General features: G+C 45.3%; 1 non-coding gene across 1 annotated transcript; it reads left to right on the top strand.

The window, feature by feature from the left end:
- The first annotated feature begins 13,079 nt into the window (after positions 1 to 13,079).
- On the top strand, positions 13,080 to 13,151 carry trnad-guc (transfer RNA aspartic acid (anticodon GUC)). Its single transcript has one exon. It is a non-coding gene; the product is annotated as a tRNA-Asp (tRNA).
- Positions 13,152 to 14,420: the final 1,269 nt, after the last annotated feature.

A 14,420-nucleotide genomic window follows, 5' to 3' on the forward strand; every position in this document is an offset into this window, starting at 1 on the left:
TTTTTTAACACACAACATTTGGTTGAAATTGTAACGTGGAACATCAAGTCTGGGGCGCAGTTAAGGGGGGGAGATTAGGACAGTAAAAAACTTGGAACATAACTGCATTGGTGTGGGTTTGTGGCCCAATATGATATGCATTCATGGGGCCCAAATTCTCTAGCAGAATCACAGCATAGATTTCTTTGTATATTTTTTAGGTTTAAAGGACTCCGGAGATTGAGATATTGTGTTTTTAAAGTTTCCTTGGACTCCCACAGTAAATTTTACAGAGCTGGGGTCTCCATAACTTTTGCTGTGCAATAAATTTTGCTGACTGGGAAAGGGGGGGGGGGTTCCCCAAGATTTTTGCCGGCTCGCCTACCCATCGGCTCACCTTGAAAATGCCCAAAATGCCACCTGGCTGTTCAGCCCTGCTATAAAGTTGCAGAAAGACACGACGTTGTACTGTGACCTTACGATGTTACAGATCCGAGAAATAGCGTACTAAGCAGCACGTGTTTCCCTGCTGTGTTAAGGTGGGCCTTAGAAACCCATAACGCACTAATGCAGCTCTGGATGGCGGGCTATGCGTCAGTAATGCTGTCAGAGAAGATTCACTCATTAGTCTGATGTGAACTTAATCAGATTATGGGTCCTTTTTAGTCGCAGAATACAACATAATCCATGGCAAATGGACATCGGTGCCGTCTTTATGATGTTATGCTGACAGTGCCTTTAATCCCACCCCCCACCCCCCACCAATCCCTTTCCCAACTTCATGTTGTCTCTTAATCCTGTATGTTTCAGTAATATGAAGACGGAATTTCAGTATTCTCTGTTGCGGTTGTTTTATTTTTATCTCGCGAGTTTCATGCATTTTTAAGAACCGCGCAGAACATCAGTTAACTCTGTGCTGCTGGAATCCTGAGGATTGCCTTGATGGGTAGTGTAGGAGTTGAAGGATTTGCGTAGTCAGATTTAATTTTTTAAAAAGGAAATCTATTAAAAAGTAACATGCAAAGTAGTTTATTATTATTATTTTTTTTTTTTTTTACATAAGAATTTCAAGAGAAACTGAGAGCCTCGTTTTAATGGGCTTGTCTGGTAAAGTTAGTTTGACACTTGTACTGCATGTATTATTAAACATTTATCTATCCATCCATCCATCCATCCCGGCTCCGTCAACATGCAAACTTCAGTAATTCAAAACACTTAGTATTGAGCTTCCATTGTGAGCCTTAGCAGCCAATAAACAAACCGCCAATAATGAATATCACAGGCTTTGGTGATGGACACAGACTTCCAGACACGCCCCATATTCCTGACGCATTCCTCACCATGACCCTGTCTACTTCACATTCGCAGCCCAATATTTCATTCAAACTGGAGTTCGAAAGCTTGTTGGAGCCGAATGGACAATTTTAAAGACCAACATGGCAGAAAATTCAGTTCTGAAAGAAAGGAAGTTTCGATTTTTAATGAACTTATGAGATGCAGCAGAGATTCATCTTACCCTCAGTAATCTTTAGTTATAGCTTTCAGGGACTGGGATATAGATAATTTAGAAATGTGCTGCTTTTTAAAACACTAAGTAGGATTCCAATACTTTTCCAAGACACGGTATAATAGTATAATGTATTGTTGGTGCGCTGTGGGAGGGAGGTGCTGTCCTGGCAGGGGAGACAGGTGACTGAAACCTTTTGTAGCGATTTGTTCCGCCTGTCTGTTGGGCAGAATTTAGTTTGCTCTCTTTGTGCTTCCAGTAAATCTAGGTCCCGTTCCCATCATACCAGCAAGTCCGTGCAGGGTGGATCTCTGGCTAATCTCTTTTGTTGTTTGATTCCCTCCACGGAGGAAAAAAAAAAGAACTCGAGGTCACCTGCGGTTCCGAACCACATCTCCAGCAGGTCAGTGATCTCAGAGTAGCACATGCCGTTTATAAGCCAAAAGAAAAATGGTTGAAAAGTACGACACCTGTGTTATTATATTTTGGTATTTAAGTGACAGAATTCCACTAAAGGTGAATTAAAAACTTGCTTAATTTATTGAGAAATGCTGAAGAAGTAAATGAACAAAGGATGAGAGAAGCTGCTGGAATCTGAAGCAGACATGATGCAGGTTCGAAACTGCACAGTTTTGATCTGGAATATGGGACACAATCCACATTATAAGCACTGAGCTAAATGCCAAGTTTTAAATGGCTATTTATCTATTACAACCATTGTTTCAGTGAAAGTTGTATGCAGATGTTTATTACTTAGTAATAAGGCAATATTTGGCTCAACTATGGTTTGTCTGTTACTAATGAAATAAACTTTTCCTATATATAGAGACACAGGACTTTTCTCACTTCTGATCTAAACCATAATTTAGTCTGTTCTTATTTAACATGACATTATAATAAAAATACATCCGAAGTTAAAAATCCTGGAAGACTGCGTCAAATAGAGCAGCAGAGCACCGCCCCCAAACAGCCTCTGTGGGGCAGCAGTGAGCTCAGAGTGCATCCCCCCCCCAGGAGGCAGTGTTAGGAAGAGCAGGCTGCTGTGGGACTTGCTGGTGACCCCAGGGACTTGGTCTTGCCGTTGTCCTCTAAGGCCTGGGCGAAAAGGGCAGGGTTACGGCTGGAGTGCCGCTGGCGTCTCACAAAGGGAAAGACACTGGGGCATGATGGGAAGGAGAACATGTTAGCGTTCCGCTAACACTTGTGGCACTGCCTTTTCTAAGTCAGCCATGTTGGAAAATCCTTGACTACCGTGGAATTACAAACAGAAACTGGAGAGCATCACAGGGGACGCAAAAGCAATTAACATTACAGAACTCTGTGTAGTCTTAGTGACGAAGCTAAGCTGAAGCCAGCAGTTCACACTAAGCCCAAAAATCCCTGGAATTAATCGTTAACAACCCCAGAAACAGAACCTGTGTGTATCCCACACCAATATGAGTCTTATCCCCTTATATAAAATACATGGAATATATTACAGAAAGACCCCTTTTATAGAAGATAATAGTTTTACCTTTTTTTGGTCTCTTGTGGTTCTATGGCTCTAGCCAGCATGTTTTTGTAGAGATCGGACTTTAAATAGCGGGCGTAGGAGTCCTGAGGGTGAGAGGAGAGGCCGAGAGCCCGTTTTAATGAAGCTGTCATCCACTTTCATGGCTGTGCACAGTTAATGCTCCTACCTTCTTCATCAGGAAATAGATGTGCATCTGGGCGTCATCCAGGACAAAACGATGTGGGCTTTTCATGCCCTGCAGGGTCTTCTCCATGGTCTTGCTGTCCACGTTTACCCACTTGCTGGCTCCCGGGGCCAGGAACTGCCTGGGGGGAAGGAAGTGATGAGCCTGAGCTTTGCAGTCCCACTGGGAGTAAGCAAGTGCCACATCAGGGCCTGCTCTAAATTCAACTGGGATGCAAACTGTCCCACTGGGCCACAAGGTCGCACTCACTTGTAGACCTCTTCCACCTTCTGCGGGATCGTAGCGCTCTCGCCGTGCCGGATGTCCTCACAGGCCTCCCAGAAACAGAGGTTCTCCACTGTGAATGAAACAGCGCATGCATCAGCTACCTGCAGGAGGCGCTCATCACGATGCCAATATGGAGGAGAATTGCCTTTCATAGAGGGATCATGATTATTAATTTAGCAGATGCTAGATCCTATTTTTTTTTTTTTTTGAGAGGGCAGGGTCAGTCAGTCCCTGGAGTAACTGATCGACGGCCCAATAGTGAGGTCACTCAGCTGACTCTGGGATTTGAGCTGATGACCTCCTGCAATGAATCCCAATCTGCTGAGTCACACACTGCCCAAATAGGCCCGCAGTGATCAAATAATGAATATGATTCTTACTTGCTGACGATGCCTCCATGAAGCTGATCTACTTGGGCGGGGGGGTCTACATGCTGCTCACCACTGAACTCCTTCTCCAGGTACTCCCTGAACTTGCACCGTCCCAGAGGGTCCCTAAGGAGCTCCGTGAAGCCGAACCCCCATCGTTCCACCCGCAGCTTGGTGGGTGTCTCCACCCTGCACCAGGAGGCGTGGAAGTGAAGAGACGACAGTCACCTCTGGGGGTGTGGCCCTGAAGAGGCAGGATGGGGCGCGGTAACGCACACTCACATGTCGGCATTCAGCGTCCAGAGTGCCGTGTCATCTGTTATCCAGGGGTTGCTGGGGGGGCAGCCTTGCATCATGGGGTCATGGTTCAGGTACTGCTCGCTGAACTTAAGGAAGCTGAACACAGAAGACCAGCCATTCCCAGTTTTAGTCCTACTTTCTATAATCCTTGCAAGTCATCAAATATTCAGGTTCAATGCTGGCATATTCCAGCAAACTGGAGCTCGAAATGGTGACGAAATGATTATACGTCATTGAACCCTATAAGGAAATTCTCTTTTCATCTCCTCCATCTTGCTCTCCATAGGTGAGAGAAAGCTTGGTAGCAAAGGGCAGCTGCCCGTAGAGGCTCCCAGGAACCTGGGGGTTAAGGGCCTTGTTCAAGGACCCACAAGTGTGCTGAAGCCAGGCTTGAACCGGCGACCTTCTGATCAATATTAAGTAATTATTTGCAGTTAAATACAGTTCAATTCAGTTTAATAGTCAACCGGTTTCAATATTAGTTAGGCATCATTAATCCAGGATATGTGTGACTCTGAGATTTATGGTGAAAGATGGATGGGCAGATGGACGAAAGAACGAAATAACGAGGTTAGATTTTCACAAAGAGCAGTCCCCAGCATTTTTGTCAGAATTAACATGAAATAGATCCCCCCCCCCACCAATCAGAGGCACAGTATACAGAATACCCAGAGATATCCCCCAGTTAGGGACTAATGTGGACTGGTGTCGAACCAGTGGTCCCCCAGCTATGCTGGGACTGAGGCTGAATCACAGGTGTTGGGGGGGGGTAGGTGGGGGAGGCTGTTATCCAACCTTTCCAGGCAGATGGAGGACTTGACCCTCGAGCGGCCCAGGGATTTCCTGATGTGTTCAATCTGGTGTCGGGAGCCATGAAAAATCACACGGGGAATATAAGAGTCAGAAAAAACACATCCAATCCCTGATAAGAGCCATGCTGTTGTACCTTTAAACAGAATTTGTCAATATCTGAGAGCCAACAAAAGAAAACGACAACACAGATGTAGATCCTTCCGAAGCAATTTTCTTATGACAGCATTCTTAAGAGCCCACTTAATCACCCTCTTTGGTTGTTCTTGGCAACCATCCCATCAGCTGAAATAGGTTCACTCTAAATTCTTTCAGGCTTACCTCTCTTTTGTAGTAGTCCGCGTTCTGTTCTGTAAAGAAGGAAGAAACAAAACCGTCTCTAAACATGATATAAGCCACATGTTTATGGGAGTTTTACTTGCGCAAAAATGTTCTGAGGGCACAAGGTTCATTGGTTCAGAGAGATAACCAATCAGACTGTAGAAGTGGTGGATACAGGCAACTAGAGGAGGGGGGGGGGTCAACCAATCAGATGTCTTGTTCCTGCCTCCTCTAGTTCCTTAGACCCACCTCCTCTACAATCTAATTGGTTATCTCTCTGAACCAATCATTTTTCCTTCTGCCCTCAGAACATTTTTGTGAGGGTAAAACTCCCACGAGCGAATCACATGCAAGGAATCAGACAGTAGGAATTCTGCTCACACTCAGCTCCTGGCTTTACTAAGCAGACATCCAGTCTAGAAACCATGAATAATATAGCACTATTACGAGTATGTATTGTGGGACTGCTGACGTACTTACGTTAGCATGGAAAACGAGAGCAGGAAGTGAGGAAGAAGTGAGACAGAAAGATGAGCACAACGAAGTGCTGTCACACTCACACACGAGCTTCCCTCGGATGCCCTCCCACCAAAAACACTGATTATCACTTCACTTCCTTGGGTAATTTGGGGGCCCAAGGCAACAGCCTATTCTGCCTATAGCTGCCATATATATATAGATATTAATATACATATTTTTTCTTCATGACTTTGATCTTATCTAGGCCCCGAGCGGCTCTCTTGTTTGCCCGGATCCGGTCCTGTGACTGACAGAGGCGATAAACAGCAGGTACTGGCATTACGGAAAAAATGTATATGCTTAATAAAAAGCTCAGACCAGCTGGACTCGGGAGTTGTGCCGGTTCCTTCGCTCAGGGCCTTGTTCTTGAACGCTGAATGTTCCCGGCTGCAGAAAATCAGAGGGTGAGAAATCCTTAGCTGAACTTCAGATGAAGAGTGAGCTCGTTTCTCTCAAGCAGACTGACGCCGGTCTAACGCTGCATTAATACCCCTTAGCACTACTGGTCACATTTCCCATGATGCCACTGGGTACAGCCCATGGCGACACTGCCCAGTAGGGGACAGTGTGACAGCTTTCCAAAAGGACCATTCGGTCCTGGAGGGCCAGTCGGTGACACAGTATCCATGATCAGGACTGGGGTACCCTGCTTTACAGAATAAACTAACCAAATGTCGATACTGAATGCAATCTGATTTAACATGGTTTCCTTAAATCCCAATTAAAGTGCTTCAGATCAGCTCAGGACTTAACAGCAGAGAGACTATTTGGCAAATTATTACGCTGCTATTTGCAATTACATCCATTATCTCTCCGCTAACATGCAGCATTAAGCCTGAGCCGCAGGAATAGAGGTCAGATAATGGATCCGGTATTCCGGAGGTGGGATCCTCTTCCAGCTCGTTTAAAAGGCCCAACAAGTGGGGGGGTGGTGGGGGGGGAGACGCAAACACAGCATGTCTGCATTTTAGCTTCAGGCCGTCTCCCAGTCCCTTCGCACTCCTCTCTCCCAGATCCAAGCATCACCAGTCTTAGCGATGCGTCTCGTGTTTCTCGGGCAAAGAGAAAGGAGGCAGGAAGCGGCCATTTTGTCATTTGCTGGTTTTAATCCCCCCCCCCCCCCCCAGCTTCCCCCGTCCACCTGGCCGTACCAGAGTGCAGAGCGTCCCTGCCTTTTAAACACGAGCAGCACCTGACTGGGGGGCCCTACGCTGCGTGGTTTTTGGCTCAACTGTGTTTCCGTCTAATTGGCGTCAAAACGGTGGGTTTCATCAATGAAGGTGGTGTGTGGCTGAGCGGGTTGGCAGTCGCCGCCTATGACTGGAAGGTTGCCGGTTTAAATCCCACAGTCAGCAGAGTGACATCACCACTGGACCCCTGAGAGAAGTCCCTAAACCCCCAACTGCTCTAGTCTCAATAAAAGGTACATCTGCAAAATAAGCTGAATTTAGGATGTGATCCGCAGCTGCGTGGCTGCCATTCCCACCTCCTGATGCCGCCCCGGATGGGGATAATGGCCCACATAAACGCTGATGCTTATTAGCCCTGAGAGATGCTGCGCACCCAGCAGAAAGGGGCCCTAGTGACGGCCGGGATTAAGCCAGATACACACCACACTCTGCTCCTGTCCCACACTTTCATTCTCCACTCTCCTGTGTTATTCATGAACTCCAAATTACACTCAGCGAGGGTGCAGTTGCTCATTCCCGCAGCCTGTTGTCCTGTCTGTCTTCTGAAAGCTCTCGTCCCACAGAACATAGGCTTCTTCCCAGCTAAGTAAATATTTCATGATCACACTGAAGCAGTAGTGGGTTATCAGGCCTGAAGTGATATATTCCTCCCCCACAAAGTATGCATGGAGACACTCTGTGTGTCTTACTTAACGAAGATAAAACTCCCCCCCCCCCCCCCCCCCGTGAATTTTGCTGAGCTCAATGCTCTGGAGATGACGGAGATCGAAAATTATACCGGAAATGTTCCATATGTCCTTACAGATGTTTCCTTTGCCTTCCTTCATTGAACAAACCCGTTGTCGTGGGAGAGAACTGCACAACCCCCCAGCTCTCTGTGGGGGAATGGGACCCTGCCTATGCCTTCCTGCCAATCCTGCCAAGTTTCCCCTGTAAGTTGAAGGATCTCCTAACAGGCCTGCATGTAGATTAATGTCATACCCAGGACAAAGCAATTGCAGGTTAAGGCCCTTGCTGAAAGGCCCAACGGAGTAGAATCACTCTGGGCATTCACAGGATTTGAACCAACAACCTTCCACTTGCTTGCACAGATCCCTAGGCCCAGAGCCACCACTCTGCCCCACAACCTCAAAAAAATCCTAGAATCGCCCCCAGCCTGAGGCGATATTCGAGCTGCCAAGGTGCATTGAGTTCAGGTTTACCCAGTGTGTGCTTTACTCTAATCACAGCATACTGGGTTTTCGCCGGGGCAGATGTAGGGAGTCAGGGGTTTCGGGGGAGGTGCTTACTGGCGGTCTGTTGACGAGCCAGTAGGCCTGTTCCTGACATTCCAGCATGATGCGGTCCGCCTTGCGCCTCTGTTTGGCTGCCCTGGTAGGAGCAGAGCAGTCGATGGAGAGTCAGAAAGCATACTGGGTAATTAGCATATAGCGGTAATCACTGAACTGCAAGGTAGGGTTTTCATTTTTCTGTTTCCTTTTTCACTTAGAAATGGATTTCCGACTCTAGTGTTTAGGCTGAGGTCTGATTTAACAGATAGGAGGGAAATTATGACCACACACCATGTTACTTTTTAATTTAGGTAACATCATCATCCTCTTAATACGAGATTTATTCATCCATTCTCATCTGTCCCCTTGTGTGCATTTATGAAATTGATTTCATAGCTCGATGCGACAGTATTCCCGGGCTGGGGTGGGGTTTACCTGAGCTGCTCCTTCGCCTGCATCACCACGAAGTCCCAGGTGTGGTTGATCCGTTTGTGCAACATGTTGTAGCTGTCCTGCGGAGACGATGTTTAAATGCGACATTGCCAGGTCGCACGGCTGGCTGCGTTGCTGCATGGGTTCACGTTATGACTCACAGGCCGAACCCCTCCCAGGATATCAGCTGGCAGTGTCGGATTCACAAACCCTCTTACTGATGAGAACCTAAAATGCGTTGACCCTGACGCAACATGGCGGCAAGTTGGTGGATGTCTATGTGCGATCCTACTATGTGCATAATTGGTGGGAGGTTTTCTTACACAAAAATGTTCTGAGGGCAGAAGGAAAATGATTGGTTCGGATAGATAACCAATCAGATTGCAGAGGAGGCAGGACCAAGACATCTGATTGGTTGCTCCTGCCTCCTCTAGTTGCTCGGATCCACCTCATGTACAATCTAATTGGTTATCTCTCTGAACCAATCATTTTTCCTTCTACCCTCATAATATTTTGTGTAAGTAAAACTCCCATGAGCATTCAGCTATCACATGATCTCATCAAGCAATGCTTCAGACCAGCGAATAAGAATAGCATTGAAATGTACATAAATAAAAATTTTCTCTTACCTTTTCATAGTCTATCAGCTGCCCTTGCTTTCTGATATTCTTCTTAGTCAAATAAATCGCTTTAGAAGAGCAAAAGAAAGACATGGCAAGAAACTGTGTTTTTCTATTATTCTAGTAAAGGGAAGTAATGATGTAATAGGCGAGCACATGATTAATAATTGGTAATCACCGTAATCTAGCTCGGAGGCTGGCCACTGCTGAGAGCTCCAGAAGTACGGAGTCTAGCAAAAAGGAGATGCTGTCATTTGAAACTATTCAGAAGCAGCGTGACAAAGGTGCTTTGTGATTTAACATGTCAGGGACAAGGCGGGTGGAAGGCATTTTGCTACTTTAACTGGCATTGGTTCTCATACATCAGTGTTTCCCAATCCGGTCCTCGGCGACACACAGATGATCCACGTTTTTGCTCCCTCCCAGCTCCCTACCAGACAGTCTACGTTTTTGCACCCTCTCAGCTCTGGAGCCCGGACCAGATTGAGAAATACTGTCCTACACGGTAATTCCGCAGTCTCTCCAACGAATAGTTTCGATATGCGTGCCCCCCCACATGGCCACCACCCTCTCGCGCTGCCCTCCATCTGAAGAAACCGTGGTTTTAGGTTACCTGGAAGCGATACGGCGTCTCGTCGGGCCGCAGGACGAGCGTCCTGGGGTCCTTTAGGGGGTAAATGTAGCCGTGCTTCACGATCAGATTCCCCACATGAAGTGCCTCTGAAAACACACAAAGTGGTCACTCATTTCCACGTAAACTACTCAAAGCTCAAACAAATCCACTACTCGTAGCCCAGATTTAGGCATAGTAATTCTCTAAATTTTTGTCAGTGGAATACAGTAGAACACACGATAACTAGAAACTGAGTAGGCATATTATATTTTATTTTACGGTATAGCAAGTAACTGGAAAAAACGTTGACATGGTGCACAGAATAAGCCGCGGGGATGGTGCATTCCTCATCGGAACTATAATTAATTACGAGTAATTGGGACTTTCCACTTTCCGGCTGCCTCCGCGGCCATTGGCAGTCAGGCGCTCCCGGGGGTTTCAGACCGGCGCAGCAACAGCGCTGCTAGGGGGAAGCCTAGTGTTTACAGGGAGGGGTAACTGCTTACCGGGGCAACAGGTTTTTTGCCCATTCAAGTCTGTTAATGCATCTGCCATCTACTGCCTAAAAGTCCCCTCCTTTCCATTCCGACTTCTTTTCCAATCTGGGCTGTAAATCAGGGAAATCTGCTCCCTTGCTATTTAAAACCTCATCTGCATCGCCCGGGAATTCAGGACAACAGCGTCTTGCAGAAGTGCATAATGAGGGAGACGGATAGCGATATTTCTCCAGGCATGACTGACTGCCTCTGGCTATCAGCGAAGTTTGCATCGGGACTATCAAACCGTACAGCTCAGCATGCGTAGCGGCGCGACTCGGGACTGGCCTACAGATTATTTGTACTAATAGCCTCTCAGCAGAAAGATAAATAATTCAGCAGATAAATTGACGCCAGGGGAAGAAAATCCCAAAAGCTTCAGGCGAATGGGGTGTCTATGTTATGGACAAGCTCAATTCTGACATTTATTAATTCACAGGCTCAGCAATATCAATGGAACAGAACATGCTTCTGTCAGACACGTGAATTGCATATGCTTACACATAAATGCAGCTAGGCTAATCTGTTGTATGGATGACAAATTCTATTACTTCATTTGTATTTATTATTCAAAAGACTCGTTTATTTCTGTTATTTTATTACAAAAAAAAAAAAACCTGATGACGTCTTTCGCCAGCAGGGGCGCCATCGTCGTCACGAAGGGAAAAAAACAATCGATTAACCTCACATAAGAGCACCAGGTAACGCTTCCCTACATACTTCTCGGCCCTACCTTCTTCCATGATGGAGTACTTCTGAATTAGCCACTCCACGATATCATTTCCTGGGAAGGCATAGCGAGGAAGGCATCTAGTTAGAGTCGAGAAATGCATTAAGCCGTCATAAATCAAAAACGCTGAACTCGATAAATAAATTACATAAATAAATATGAGCGCAAGGAGATCGATGACAGTCTTAATGCACAGGATTCCCGAAGACCGCCGATGTATGGGCTTTCCTGTGAAGGGCTTAAATGACCATTAGGACCCGGCCCCCGGGACACTGCACGGCCGGGTGTAAGACAACCCGGGCGGCACGAAAAATTATTTTTAAAAAGTAAAATATGTATCGTGCACCTGTCATCGCATGTGGAATCACTGTGATTAACAGTCTTTGATTCTTCATCTTTATCCCCATGTCGGGATCTTGCATCGCCACAATGACTTGTTCAATCTGGGATAAGAAGAATAGTCAAAATCGTGAAATCAAGGTGACGACAGACATAGTGAAAACGTTCAACCTAGTAATATAATAATTGCTTAATGTGTGATTTGATATGTAATCGTTATATTCATCATTAAATCACCGGAGAGACACACTCATATATTTAGGCATATATATAAGTAAACTACAAGGTTTTTCCTCTGACTATCTTAACTGCACGTCAAAGACGTTATCGGATATTCCCGACTACAGACTTTCGGTTTGATCATTTATTCGCGTTATTAATTCGGCTCCTGATTACATTAAACTAAACATGCTCAGATTGTTACAACCTTTGCTTGTCGGTTATTTTTGGGATCTTTCTGGATGGGCTCAAGGCGGGGTCTGTAAGCACAAGCAAACTGCCAGCACTTTTGTTTTACATGAAAATAGTTTGATGTCGGCCTATTGCGTTATTGTCTGGCTATAATTTGGAGGCAATATTAAACAATAGGCCCATATATTGTAAATATACATGTTGTGTTGTTTTGTTGTTATCACAAACGTATAGCCTGATCATAAATTTCATGGATACCTGGATGTTGTATGTTCCATTATATTTATGAATGAATGATTTATGTGAAGTCTGGCTTAGATTCGAGAATTAATCATATAGATTAAAAAAAGTTTTCATTTAAAACTTATCTCATATAATAAAATCCTCGTCCGAACGAACATATGTCAGAATGAAAAAACATTTAAATTATTTTTGTGATGCATCAGTATCAATAGCTACAACGTCATAACAGATATAGATATAATGCGGTTCATACTTTTGAAGTTGATGCGTATCTCCCGAAAAAAATCAACTCCAGAAGAGTCCGCGTCTGTAAATGCCTGAACTTCGGAATCGATCCTACCTTTGTTAGGCGCGGCATCTGTGTCTTGCAGCTGTTCCCTTGGATAAAGATGTTAATTGTCATGCTTACAGCATCTCGATCTCCGGCGTTTGTGAAGTTGGGATTGATGCTGTCCTGTGTTTTTTTTTTCCTTCCACACTTAAGCTCTGCTTGTTACTGCCCCATAGCGGAGCGCAAGTGAAACGGACTACCGGAGATTTGCACTGTTTTTCTGTTAGTGTGTATAATCAAAATATGACTCAGTTTGGCCAGTTAGAAAAATATGATAATAGAAAAGTATTCTTTTCCTCTCACTTTTTTTTCTTGATTTAATTACCGACTTCACGTACTTACACTGTGTCCCGTTGCACGATGTAATATTGCGAAACTATGATTTTGTGGCAGTGTTTTGTAAAGGAATTTTCCGTTTAATCATCGTCTTAGTATAAAGCTATATGGTTGTTCTGGTATCAGTGGACGTACATTATGTATTTTTTCTTCTCTTGAGCACCATGGTCATGACATGAAGCTCAGTCATTGATTACTCGCAAATGTTAGTAGTCATCCGCTGTTTATCTTGAAGATGTAAAAGTAGTGCGCGTACATCTCCTCGTTAGTATAGTGGTGAGTATCCCCGCCTGTCACGCGGGAGACCGGGGTTCGATTCCCCGACGGGGAGAGTCTGCATCTTTTTGCCTCGGTCTCAAAAGGCACCAAGCTAGAACCGGCCCCGTGTTAGTGGAAACGGGGCTTGTGACTTGTACTCATGCATAATATTCTGCGGGTCGCTCAGCAGCGCAGCATATGAAACTAGACTCGGATTGTAAGTGTGTGGTTTTGATAATTGATGTATGGATGGATGGATCCTTAATAAGAGATATAAACAATAAGGTCCAGTCGCCAACTAATCATGTAAAATACGTCATAAACTCATGGTTGTTAAACCCAGAATAAAAATGAAGACGTATAACTAGGAAAGTCAACTTGCACATTTCAATTTTGGTTCGATATAATCACGTTGTCCTTAACCCTCCAGTGCAGGAGGGGACGGTAATGCGCATCGAATGTTTCCGAACCTGTGTGTGATACAACCGAGGAAGAGCCGATGACTTCGGGGGAGGAGGGGCAGGCGACTCGGAAGAAAAAGCAGCAGAACCCAATGCAGCCTGTAGCCCATTCAAAGGCCTACTGTTGGACCTCTGCTTATTTTGCAATACGTCTTTAGTACGGACTGAAAAATGTCCGATTTCGATGAGTTTGAGAAGCAGTTAAGCGAAAATCGGCAAGGTAAGTTTGGCTTTGAAGATCGGTGTATGCTCCCTGTTTTAGGGTAATAAAGTGGCCGGCGTGTCCTAGCGCCGAGGATGGTGCGGAGGGCACTTCTGCTGGTTCCGAAAAGAAAAGCGCGGCTGGGAAATCGGTGCCTTTTATCCGAGCGCTCGCCGATTCTGAAACCTGCCCGATTCTTCTTCTCCCAGCTGCCGCAGGATCCCCGAAAACTGACCGCTTTGGTAAATCAGTGACATTCTTTGCTTGGCATTGTTATAGAGATCGCTAGGCCTGCATCCATCAGTGCCCGGCGTACATAACATGGACATTTCAATGAAACGTTATTGGGGTGCACTCGATGTGAAAGCCTGCGGTTTTATTTATTTAATTATTTACCATTATACACTTGGATCATAAATTGCGACCCGCGTATTTTCATTCGCAGTAACACACTATGCATGGATGTTTGTTGCAAGCGTTATATTTTCAAGATCACGTTTAAAGTTTTATGCAAATAAAAACGACCGCGACCACTTGATTTAAAGTCCGCACTTAATAACAGTGTTAGTTACTTGGTTTTTAAATACTACGACGAGTTTTCTATATAATGATATGATTTTGTCTCTTTCCGATGCACAATAGCCTTTCCCTTGGGTCCGAAATGCTGGCCCTGTCATCC

The sequence above is a fragment of the Brienomyrus brachyistius genome, unplaced genomic scaffold (assembly GCF_023856365.1).
Source record: "Brienomyrus brachyistius isolate T26 unplaced genomic scaffold, BBRACH_0.4 scaffold462, whole genome shotgun sequence".
Classification (NCBI taxonomy): domain Eukaryota; kingdom Metazoa; phylum Chordata; class Actinopteri; order Osteoglossiformes; family Mormyridae; genus Brienomyrus; species Brienomyrus brachyistius.